The following is a 13,117-nucleotide window of genomic DNA, read 5'->3' as shown; positions in this document are numbered from 1 at the left end:
TTTATGATCTCTGTGGCACTGAATACATACAGCAGTCAGCATAATGAAGTGGAACCAGTGACACCAGTGCTGTGTGAGGACAGCAGTGGGGTGCTCTTCAACCAAGCTGCCTGAACCTTGCACCACCTACAATGAGCAATAACTTGCTGTAAGCTGGCAGGGAAAAACAGAGCAGCACTGAGAGATGCAAAGTGATGTCTGAGGAGTAAAACTATCCAGCCAAAGGGATGAAAGAGAAAAGGGGTCATCACAGCCCTTTCCCAAAGCTGATTATATCCTGGCCCTTTCTCTTCCCAGAGCTTACAAGTGGTATTGCTACTGACTCCTTGGCAAAGCAGGATTCCTACCAGGCACAGAGATCTCCCACTTAAACCATGTCACAGCCACTGCATACTTTGGAGGCTAAAACAAGTATTCCACATGGACTTCCACTCAGCCTCTGTATCCAGGCACAATGCTGAGTGTTAGAGCATCCACTCCTGTACACACTGGCAGTAGTCATCTCAACAGGCCACAAAGGCAAACAAGGAGATGGTTTTCAAATCCCTGCTTTTGGCCTAGCAGATGCAGAGCCTGAGCCAGGGGCAGGAACAGGCACAAAACTTGTCTCAACTCTGTCAACAATACAGCAGCATGGCTCCTGAAGCAGCATGTAACCCTGGAGCTTCTTGTCTCTTTTTTTGGTGTGGTCCTGTAGTTAATCTGCCTCAGTTTGCCTCATTTGTTTGGTTTGGGTTTTTTGGTTTTGGTTGGGTTTTTTAAATGATTCTCTTAGTCTTCAGCACCACTGAATTACTGAGAGATTTCATTCTGAGTTCAGTCACAGAAATATAACATGGCTTAATCCAGCTTAGGAAAAACAAACAGATCCACCCATCTATCTTTCCCTGATGACCTGTGTAAAGCACGCAACTGACTGCAGCTCCTGTCTCCCTGCTCCCCTGGGCTCCAGTCACTCCTTTCAACAGCAGGATCCCAGCCACAGCAGAGGGGACTCACACCTCCAGCCCCTGCCCTGCACAGGGAAGCTGCCTGTCACCAGCAGCCATGGCCTGCACTGCTTGTCCCTCTGTACATACTGCAGTGTACCTCCTAGTTCACCTTCCTCCCTTGGAGGGGGATAACCACAGATTCCCCACTTGTGACCAAGCTGAGTTGCTTCAGCTCTTCCCTCAGACACAACTTCTCCTTGTGGCAGATGAGTCAGAGAGAGTTCCCATTAACTGCCTCCCTCCACATCTGTCATCATTGCTAGCACCAGCGCTGCTCTTCAGCTGGAGCTAATTATGAGCATCAATTGTCTCAAGGGGCAATTGCAGCAAAGGCCCATCACTTCAGTTTTACCACAAGGTCAGCCTCTCCACATCCCCTGCCTGGCATTGCTCTTGTAAAACTGAAATGCCTTTACCACTGCTGTCCTTTGGGACAGCATAAGTCCATTTACGATTCTAAGGTTAAGGAAAACCACTCCTTTTTAGTAATGCTACACACACAATCTCCTCCCCTAGCCAGGGCTTCCTCCTGTAGATCCCCCATAAGTAAACCCTACGCAGCTCTTCAGAGAGCAAGCAGGGAATGAGAAACAGTTGAGCTACAAATGAAATCACCTATCCTCAAAGGGGCTCTAACTGAGGACTAACAAACCCCAGATAGCTTAAAGAAAGCAAGCCACCACATTCCAGGTACCTGTTTTTTGTCAAGTGTCAGACAAGAACCCAAAGAGCCAGCAGCTCACTGCTAATCTAAGGGCAAAGGCCATGGAGGAATGCCAGCACACAGCCAGGCAGATGTTGCACAGACAAGGTGTTTGCTCACTAGTGAGCTGCTCACTCACGCCTCGGCTTCATGCAGCTGCACGAGCGCGGCTCTGCTGCTCTGTGACTCTGGACTAAGGAATGTCTCAACTGGACAAACACCACATCTGCTGCCGGCTCACGGTGCCCAGGATCAGACCGATTCCCAGTTTTACCGCCCAGCCGTAGCAGTGCCTTCTGCTCTCTGTTCCACCAGGGGGAGATCTAGCTACTCGGGAAGGTTACAGCTCTAGCCAGAGGAACACACTGCCCGGATACAGGAGCACAGAGGCCCGCATTCCTACAGCCTTGAAGTCCAGAGCAGGGAAGCCAAAACAAGGACTTAGTGACTTTCTCTCACAACATATTAAAACTCACTGACAGGATGGAAAAAGGCCAATAATCATCTGTACTTCCTCCCTGGCCAACATCACACCTATTTCATTCTTACTCCCTCACTCCTTTCCTGGCAACTGGAAAGTGTCAGCAGAAGTAGTATGTAAACAAGAGATCCATCTTTGAAGCCATAGCCCGTATTGCATGACAAAGATGAAACAGGCAGTATGGCAATGATTACACACACTTTAATGTTCTATCAGTAACCTGATTTCTGACTTACTTATATTTTGCTACCACCTCCTGTTGCTGCAGAGCATATTGTCTGTCCAGTCTGCCACTACAGAATAGAGGAAGGAAAATGAAGATACAGACAGCACACTCTCTCAGCATCCAAGCCCTAATAGTAAAGTATGGAGTCAGTGGCAACTAGTTTGAAATGCAATGCACAGTTTACATGAACCAAAAGAGAAGAGAGCCCAATGTGAATAATTTCCGACTGTTTCACAATGCTATGAGCCTTGGAACAAGTAACATTCCCTTAAACACCTATCACTGAGATCCTGCTCTGAAAAGTGACACAGCCTTCTGGAGAGAGGGTGGCAGGGACCTCTTTGCAGTGAGCTCTGCAGTGACTCATGGGGTGAGTGTGGCGACAGATAAAAAGCCAAAACTAAGCCATACAGCCAGAGAACTTCTGAGAGCAAGTTCTTTCATTCCTGCTACTACCTAAGGATGGCAGTAGGGAGGTCTTCTGCAGAAGACTAACTTTAATAAGGAAATGACTGGCAGCTCACAGAATTTCAGGCTACTAAAAATCGGCAAAAGGGAAACTGCAGAAGATCCAAGCAAATGGGGTAATGAATAGTCCAGGGCTTACCCAGAACACAGAAGATGATCTGCTAGTAGTTCCACAAGCCTCTGTGGCAGGCAAATGAAAGACTTGCAGAGAGGACAAGGATGGCTTGCATAGCAAACTAGTGACTATTTCTCAAAACAGATATCATGTCAAGGATCCCAAAATAACAGCTACATCCTGATCTGCCATCCTCCAGCAAACTTCCTGTCCTCAGCTCTTGGGGTACGAGCTAGAAAAAGAAAGATTTTCCAGAAGAAGTTGGAACAGAACCTTTACCCGGTGACTGGGGGAAGCACTCCTGCCCGGGTTAAATCCCAGAGCCATTCCATCTCCAGGCAGACATCTCGTGCACTGAGCAGAGAGCTGCATAGCACGAACCACTCAATCATCTACTGACTGCCAAGAGCACTGGCTGCAGGGGGGACCAACCAACCTCAATTGGCCTTATCGGTGTAAATTAAACCCTACAACACACCCAAGCAAACAGTCAGTTCCTTTGGAGAAGCAGGCATGAGTTATTTTGCTGCAGCTATAAAGGAAACATTGCTGCTAGGACATGCCCCTGGAGTGACTGTGCCGCTCAGCTCTTCCAGTGCATTCCTGGGGTTGTTTAGCATGGATTCAGCTCCAGCTTTTCCACAAGCAAAAAGTCTGAACCCTGAATGCCATCTGCAAACACAGCCAGACTCCACCTCCTGCATGCCTGCAGGCCACCAGGTGTGGCCAGGAATGGCACAAGCTACACACAAAATACACCTTTGATGTGGAGCTGAAAGCATGTAGCCACGGGGCATGAACAGCACGCCGCCCGCCGCCGCGCTGACTCCCACTGCAGGAATGCGGCTGCAACCACAGGCCAAGGAAGGCAAACACATTGCATTCCTCATCAGGCAGAGAAGGAAAACAAGTAGCAAGCCCACACACCCGCCCTGCTGACACCCGCCATGCTCCCTCCCACACTGCCTGCACGGCCGCTGTCAGCACCCCAAGGACAGCTTCAGCCCCAAATTCATTTGTGTGGGGGTCAAGTTCTGCAGGCAATTTCTCGAGCCAATGGGACAAGAGAAATAGAGCAAGGCAGGAGAGTTCTCAATCGGGCATGCAAGGCACAGGGAGAAGTGCTGTCACCCGGGCTGGAAAGTAGCCACAGTCCAGGGCAGGAACAGCTCTGTGCATGAGCCTGGGAAGGGAATTTCCCCGACTCTTCCTCTAAGACAAGGGACAAATATAACACTGAGACCTCTTGAGCTGAGAGGGCAGGGCTGAATAAGAAGTTGACTTTGGGCAAAAGGAATGCTTGGAAGGATCCAGGTCTTTTTCTACCCCTAGAAAACCATCCTACCTTAAGTCAAGGAGCTCTTCTGGGATGGAGGCACTTCCTCATTACCCCAAAATCCTTCTGTAAATGCTTGTCTCCACTGCCCACACACAGAGATTTGACCTTCACTGTACAATATTCTTCCATTACAGCACTGACACCGGGTCATTTCAGTGATCAAGAGAAGAAAAACTTAATGTACAAATACCCAAGACATCAGGTAATCTCTTATCTCAGAACCTCATCATTTTAGAGCTGCAAAGAGCTCTAGTCAGAAAAAAACATTATTCCTCCTTCATGTGGCACTCCTACAAGTCGTAAAGCTTTCCAAAGAATTCACATTCTCAAATATGGTTACTCTGAAGGATGCCTCAGATGTGAAACTGTCAGCAGAATTCTCAAGACTATATTGTGAACTCCCCACACTGTGAATCTGCACTTACTCTGTGCAACACAACTAAACAACCCACTCCTGAAAACCTTAAAAATCCATCCCAGTGCTAAGGACTAACTCTGAGACTCAACAGCCAGTGCTCTCCCAGCACCAAACAGGAAAACCAACACTCTCAAGAGCACTGCAGCAGAAATATATCTGACTTGGACCTAACAGACACAAAACAGCGTCAGGAAATTCAGAGCGAACCAATTAAGGGCAGAAACACTGTAACCTCTACGGAACCTCAAAGGGGAAAGGTCAATGTAGCCAGAAGCTCCAGAGACATACCCATGCATCTAGCAGGCTGCTGGAGCAGGGATGATTTATAAGGCTTGTGGCCCAGCTGCTCCACACCCCACATGCGCATTTCAAGGCCCTCATAGAGGCAAATGATCTGATATTAAGTAACAAGACCAGACCAGACTGAGGTCCAGCAGACTTTCTCATGCCTGTTGAAATTCAAGGCCTCAGGCTACCTGTTCCCTTCATAAGGTGCAGTAGCTCCAGTACTTGAAAGAATGAGGCATAGAAGGCCAAATTTACCAATAGATTTATATCCAAAGATATAAATAGAAGGCTGGCAGGATTTACAGTTTAGGTGTGTAAATCACAGCATGCGGAGAATGGGCTTCTCCCCTTCTAACCATTCCATACCTCTCCAACCCCAGCCACCAAAAGAAAACCCATTTCAAACAGGACAGAAGCCCCTGCTGTTGTGCACATTGCCAAGGGCCATCCCTGTGCAATCCACTTCGATGGTGACAGCACCCAAACTCCACAAGTCTCAACAGTGCAACCTGCAATGGCTGCAGCTCTCACAGAATGTAGGTCTGCCTGTTTCCCAGAATAGGAGCTGCCTCTACAGCCTCTCCTCTCCCTCCCCTCACTACATCCTGACTTTTCATAGACTCAATACTGTTTCAAGGTACCCTCATCCTGCCACCGGTGGGTGGGTGAGTGGGGGAAAGGGGCCCTTTATAATTGTAGTGTTGCAATCTGCCAGCCCGGCCAGGCAGCCTGTTCCCGCCTGCACCGTATTAAATACCTTATAACTGATTACACCCCCATGGGGCATGATTAGCAGTCTTCAGAGAACAAAGTCTACTTTCATAAGAATAAGAACAGACACGTACTGCTAACCTACTACACAGCTGGGCAGGTGAGGAAACAGGGAAGAAAGGAGGGTGTGGGGGGGATGAGCTAACTGTACTAACTCTATTCCTCTCCTTCCCTGTCACGGCCGAATTGAGATTTCCACTGCCCTGAACAGTAGCACCCCTCAGACCCACACCACAAAACTCACGTAACAAAAGCTCCTAAACAAACTGCTGCCCATAGAAATCAGGCAAAGTCCTAACCTGGAGGGGCAGGGCCTCGAGGCAAAGAGGATTGAGCTTTGCTCTGGGTGACAGCAATTCCTTCACATCAGTTCCTGGGGAAAGGGAAGGGTGAATTCCAACTTCAGTATCAAAAACACGGAGGAGGAGGGGAAGCTCAAATACAATCACATATCCACGCCCCTCTCTAACCTCTGTATATATCTGAAAGGTCTACATAAGTAACAGCAAAACATCTAATTCAATCTGGAGGTTAACAGCTCTCCAGGTGAGGATTTTTTTCTTGTGGGGAGAGAGGAGGTAGCAAAGAGGAGGAAAGCCCTCTCCATCTGAGATAGGTAATAGGGATCCCCAAACATACACAGCCCATATGCGTTGCCGCAACAAAGACCCAGCTCAATGGAAACTCAGCCAATCTGACATGAAATGACCTACAGCTCATTAGCAAAGTGCCTTCCAAATCTCAAAATGCCCACACAAACAGCCACAAATATATTTGGTGCTATCTGGCCTCCATCTCAGCAGATGAAGCCTTTCACCAAGAGCAGTAAGAAAAATAAGCCTAGGATCAGCGCTTCCAGGTACTCTCCCCAAACCTCCAACAGAAGCGAGCACAGCAAAAAGCTCCAGGAACACGGTCTTACTTGAGAGAGAAGCCCATGCAGAAGCTTCAATAAAATAGTATGAAGTCTCCTAATTGTGTCGTATTGGAAACAAACACCTGCTTTACCCAGAGCCCACTGTCTTTGCCCATGGCCCCGTGGATGCTCATGGTACAGTCTGGAAGCACTCATGTTCAGCTGATGTATATAGAGGGGACACCCTGCTGACACATTCCACCTGGATTCTTACCCAACCCACCCAAGAAAGAATTCCTTAATGAGTAACCAACCCAGCTGAAAATTATCTACTTGTATGTGCTTTACTCAGCAGCTGGTCTTTTAGCCAGCACACAGATCTCTGAACTGTACTGCCTAGTCCCATCTGTACAGCAAAACTTGCATATTCTTTTCATTACAGCAAGACTTGATGTACCAATTGACTGTGGGCTCCAATGCAGTTGCCATTGATATAAGGCATCAATTCATTTAGAGTTATATTACAAAACAGAATGTGCTTTCAGGGTTTGGATAAATGGAAGCTTTCACCATAAACACGAGTTAGTCATTAGAAGCTGCAGGAGGTAATTTAAATTATCGCAGCCAGCACAAAAATAGTTTTCCTTTGGGAGCTGAAGTTGCAAAGCTGTAGTAAATCCAAGTGGCACAGTAATACTTCTTATAAAAGCTTAAAATTAGTTGTGAAGCCCCAAATGGCCTTGCATATCATTTGATTATGTTACCGTGGGCTAGCAAAAGGGAAATCACTCTTCACACTATAAAAAAGCACTGAAAAACTCTACCATCCTTCAGCTCCTAGGAGACAGAAGAGGTAGGCTTACATTTCATGTCTCTATATATATATGTGTAAAAGACGTAGAAATAATAAATCTATTAATAAAATGTTAAAGCCACAGAACTAACAATGACTTGTTCAACCCCACACAGTGCTGGGCAGCTATCAATCAGGCTTCAGAGCTCAAATTGGAGCATTGCAACCCAACGCTCTCTCCTGGCTGCTGCACCCCCACAGATACGCTGTACCCACCCCCATTCCCAGAGTAAATTGCCTTCCTCTGCTGAGAAGCACTCCTGCTATTCCAGCACTGGTATTCACCACCACAGCAAGAGACCCTAATTTAGCCCCGCACGGGCCTTCTGCAAACTGCTAATCCCCCCTGCACAGCTGCTTCTCAAACGTACGGGCATGAGCAAACCATAAAGGATTTATGGCGCGTGGCAGGAAGGCTCCCGGCTCCCTGCGTAGGCGGGGCTTTGGGACAAGATCATGCTTGGACTAATGTTTATATTGCGAGCTGTCAGTCAGGCACTAAATCACCTCTGGAGCTGTACAGTAATACAGCCCCATCCAGCTGGGCCTTGACGACACTGAACTCTGTTCTAGCTATTTCACATACACCTGGGGACCTATTTGCAAAGGTATCATCTAATCATGGAAAAAAGGAATATGCTTATAAGTAGAATCTACCAAAATTCTGCAGCCCAACAAGGGTGATTTGCTTTCAGGAATCAAACCAAACTGGTACGAGACGTGTGCCAAAAATGACTCTCCACATCAGTCATAGAAGAAATTGGATGGAGCACCTACACAGGCATCTAATAACAGAGCGTATCTCTAGCAAAATGCAGTTACCTGAGACAACCCTTCCGAGCAAAGTTTTCATCTCCCGCTATTCACATAACTGTAGTATAAGCGATGCCTAAATTTAAAAAGGGAAATACAGATATTTTGCATACTTTAGTGCACAAAACACTTTCTGCTCAGAAAAATAAACGTGCTTAAAGGCAGGATGTAAGCTTGAAGCCCATTCTCAAGAAAGGTTACTTAAAACAACTTAATTTTAAGCACAAACATCCTGTCATTTTCCACCTTTTTCCCCCATTTGAAAATGCTTTTCATACAATACGCTGAGTGCGAATCTCCCACCAATAAAAGAGAAGGGAGAAGAGTTCTCCATAATGAAAAAATTATAAATAAAATACTCAAGGGGAAAAACTCCCAGAACAGTAGCTTTAACTGCAATCACTATTCAGTTGTGAGAGACCAGATTTCAACTCATCTCCCTAGAATATTTTTAATCTTCCTGCTGGGCAGCAGCAGAGTCATCACTAATGAACACTAAAGCTGCAGGAAGAAATCTGATGCAGGAGACAGAGCAGCAAGGCATCTTTGAGAACTGCAGAGAGCTTGTGAAGTAAGACATATGAAGGACCAAAACCAGTTACTCTGAGTAGCATATGCCAAAATAATGGTCAAAAACCTTACAGCCACAACAATTATCTAATTATTACCTTGGGAAAATAACTTATATTCTTTTGAAACAAATGCTATAAAGTAAAACTTGCCTAAGGCTTTTTATGAGCCTATGTGTAATTCCTCAACAGTTAGAGAGACTACCTTATCTGTCCCTTTTGATTTCAGAACCATTTGTGCATGAGAGTTACATTAACACAGCTGGACAACTGAGACTGTAACACAAGAGTAAGAAAATCCAGTTGTAACTCCTACAACATTCCCAATACAAATACAGAACTCAACCAAAGACATAGAAGTTGCTATGGGACTTTCAGGTCTGAATCTGCTAACCCTTAAAAAAAAAATCTAAAATTTAAACCAGTTCTCTCTTGCCACCACAAGCTGGTCAGATACCTTCTGCCCAAAAAGCAGTCTAAGCCTTGCAGGAAAACTTTCCAACCCTGACCATTTCACTTTAATAGCAACACAAAACTTCTATGAAAATCACTAACTGTTTATTCTCAGCTGTTAGCCCTGCCACAAAAGGGTTAAGGACATGTGCCCTAAAGCACATGTTGTTCCCAAAGAAGCCCATAGGGCCCATACAGGGATCTTGTGCTTCTGTCTCTGAAAATACACAGACTCTTTCCTTCAGCTCCCCCTGCATTTAGGCAAACATTACAAACACACAGCTTTTTACACATATCTTCATGCCACTGCCACTTATCTTTACTAGCCTATGCAGCAAATTGAATTTATACCTACTTGCAGCACTGATGATTCTCTTGGTCCTCAACAGATTGGACATGAGCACAGGACACAAAGTGTCTTCACAGACATTACATTGAGGCTCATGCTACAACATGCCAGAACTCGCTTGAACAGCCTTAAAGCCCTGCCTTTCAGACACCTCACAGACCAAAGTCCACACCAACACTGTAAAGTGGAGAAGCCAAATTCCACACATTCTTTCTCCTCTTACAAACAAAGGGAAGAAGCAGCAAGTGCTCTGCCTGACCACTCAGCATGAAATGACAATAGCTGCAGCCTCCAGGTTTATCAGTAAGACAGTCCTCCTCTAGGAACACACTATCTTTCCACAGACCCTGCTCTTCACCAGCTTAAAATCCTCAACTACCAGGACTAATCAGAGCAGCTGCAGTGCTTTGTGGATTTGTTCTTTGGTTAGTGATTTGTTGGGCTTTTTTTCTCCCCTAATGCAGTTACCACAAAAAGCAAGGTCAGTGAGCAACCTAACATAGCACATAAGTGATTCAATACCTTGCCCCTGACACAGACCAATACATTAAGGTGGTTTAGTAGCTGGAGCAAGAAGCCTCAGTGACAATTATGTAACACACTGCCATTTCTCCAAAATGTTAAGAGATTGGATAAGGTCTGAAAAATACACCTTCTAAAACAAGTTCTTTAACTAAGCAAGTCTGAACATTTCCACTCCCAAGTGCTTGATCTTTCTGAATCCCGCTCAGCTCTTAGCCTCAGTGCTATTATGTGGTAGTGAATTTCCACAGATTAGACATCATGTGAAAATACTTTAAAATCATTATTCAGTTTGATGCCTATCAGTTTCACTGAATTGCATTCACCTCAACTGAAGAATACATTCCAGCTCCTTTACCCCTGCACAGCAGTCTTCCTTAGGCTTGGCACCCAGCATTGTTGTAAAGCAGAGGAAAACTGAGCCCACCCAAGTGATGCTTGTACTGCATTCCAACCATTGCAAAGCTATTCTCACACTCCTACATGGTCTTCCAAGCCATTTCCTTCCTAAGAGCAGCTTGTCCCAGGAGGACACTCCGGAGAGGCTGGCTCGTGTCATTCCAACTATGAAACATCCTGCAAGCTGCTGCTTTTGGCCCTCTCTGGCTGAGCATACTTGGAATAAAACCACACATGAACATCCTGACAATGAAGAGCACGGCTTCTGAGAATGGAACAAAAAACGAAGTAAAAACAGAAAACTATCCTAGTCAAAAATATTCAGGCAAGGTTAGATGTGAGCAAAACAAGCGAATAGTTCCTGGGAAGGCAAAAACAGTGAAGTCTCAGAGTGCCCACTTGCCTTGAACAAGACAGGGCCTGACCTGCACTCCACAGCAACTTCACCATGCCACAGAAGACACAGCACAATGGACCCCCCGGGGGTCTGCTTCATTCTGAAGTCAGAGCTTGAAACACCCTTTTCATTTCTCCTCCACTGAGCTTTACTAAAGCATTCAACACAACAGTATCTAAGCATCTACACACTGATGGGCTCATCTTCAAATCCCTAGTAAGACTGGTGTTAACCTTTTCCAAGCAAAGAATGAAGAGTAAGAAACAGTAATGATCTGAACACAATAAATCTGTGGCAGAAATTAAGTATCTTTCTGACCATAACATCACCCTTCCCCTCCAACGAGCTGTAAAGGTATTTCAACTTTAAAAAGTAACATTCTTCCTACTACAGTTACAGACTCAGCCAATCTAGAGCTAAGGAAAAGCCCTCAGGTAGGGGAACTGGCAGGGAAACAGGATGGAGGATTCCATGCCCTATGGCATTTGTCCTGTTTGCATAGGTTACACACATAGTTCCTCCACAGTCCTGCGTAAAAGAATCTCAGAGAGGATGGTATTTACCAGAGATCTGAAATACACACAGCTGCCTTGAATGCCAACAAGCACTCTCTCTCCACAGCTCAGGGTGTCATACAGAAAGGAGGCACCTTCCCAACCAAAAACCCTCCAGAGCAAGGAGATGAATATACCCAATTTCAGGACCTTAAATTTACACTCAAAGCATTAATCAAGTCAAATTATCAAGAAAATCTGCTCTGAGAATTCCAGATCCTGACAAGCCCAGTAAAAGGAGCAAGATGAATCACAAAGGTGTCAAGCCAGATCCTCATTTATTAGCAGAGGAATCCTACCCTCACATGCAGGCTCATTTGAGACCTGTACATGTTGCATTTCCCCCAGCAACATGTAAGGCAGAGAGTTCTGTTGTCACTCTGTGCTGGAGAAGCGAGGCCCGTGACAACAAACACCTAACAGTAAATTAGTCAGGACACAACCTCCAGAACTGCTTCCTAGCTCTACACTGTAGATTGGTGACACATGGAAATCTCAGAATCCAGTTTTCAGTGGATTCTCCATAAAACATGGCAGACATTTTAACAGCTTAAGAAGCTCACCTTCAGAAAAACCATCAGCCTCTAAGACTCACAAGCATCAAAACAACTACCAAAAATACACTTACATTTTACTAAAACTTGTTTTCTTTGCTACCTCTCAAATAGCTTGGCTTTCTTTGCCTTTATAAAAACACTTTATATGCCACAGCAGCTGCCACAAGCCCTTTTTCCAAGCCAGCTCTGATACCATTCAGACCAGCGAGCCAAACAAAAATCCTTTGTCCATCTGACTTGATTTGTTCTGCTCTGAGACAAGAAGCAGGCAGACTTGCAAAAGACTACACCTTTTTCAAGGCTCTAGCCTATCTCCCTGACAAGCTATACCATGACTGTATTTAGGGTGGATGGCAGAGATAAGAGCTGAGGGCTTGTTGGCTGCAAAGCAAGTGACTTAGCAGCAGCCAACAAACAACTTGAAACAGAGTGGAAAAGCACACAAGGTCATCTTTAGTTCAGAAAGCTGGTTTGGAGAGTGAAGAGGCAACAGGTCTTGGCAAGTAACTCATCCCCTCCTGACCCAGTGCCTTGTTAATATTAAAGATGAAGATAACCATGGGCTGCCCTTTGGAACTCCACTGGCCCTGCTGAAATGCATTCACAGGATTCCAAGAGCACTGGGTGCCTGGGAAGGAATGAAAAACTCCTCTTGATACAACAGCTAAGACCTGACAGCTGAAGTGCTGATTTAACACCCAGAAGCTAAACCACACTGCATGCAAAGCACTGCTGGGATGGATACAGGTGCTCTCTGCAGTGATCCACTAGGAAGTGAAGAGAGCAAGGAGTTGTTATAAAGGTGATCTGACAGTGTACAACCAAAAACAGCTGCTCCTCTCAACGCCACGTCAACAGTGAGCTCAGGTGCACCCGCACCACCCATCACGGGAACAGCTGAAATTTGTGTGGAAGCAAATAACCTGACAGAACAGAGGGCCACCAGAGCCCCCTAACTTTGACACTGCCATTACTGCAAGAGCAGGATCACCAG

At 45.8% G+C, this 13,117-nt stretch overlaps 1 protein-coding gene across 3 annotated transcripts in view; it reads right to left on the bottom strand.

Moving 5' to 3' along the window:
• Positions 1-13,117, bottom strand: part of TJAP1 (tight junction associated protein 1) — a 40,063-nt gene that overhangs the window by 25,440 nt on the left and 1,506 nt on the right. The window lies entirely within an intron of this gene.

The sequence above is a fragment of the Melospiza georgiana genome, chromosome 3 (genome assembly GCF_028018845.1).
Source record: "Melospiza georgiana isolate bMelGeo1 chromosome 3, bMelGeo1.pri, whole genome shotgun sequence".
NCBI classification, from domain to species: Eukaryota; Metazoa; Chordata; class Aves; order Passeriformes; family Passerellidae; genus Melospiza; species Melospiza georgiana.
Note: the sequence above shows the minus strand (reverse complement) of the source record. Positions and strands in the feature narration are given on the sequence as shown.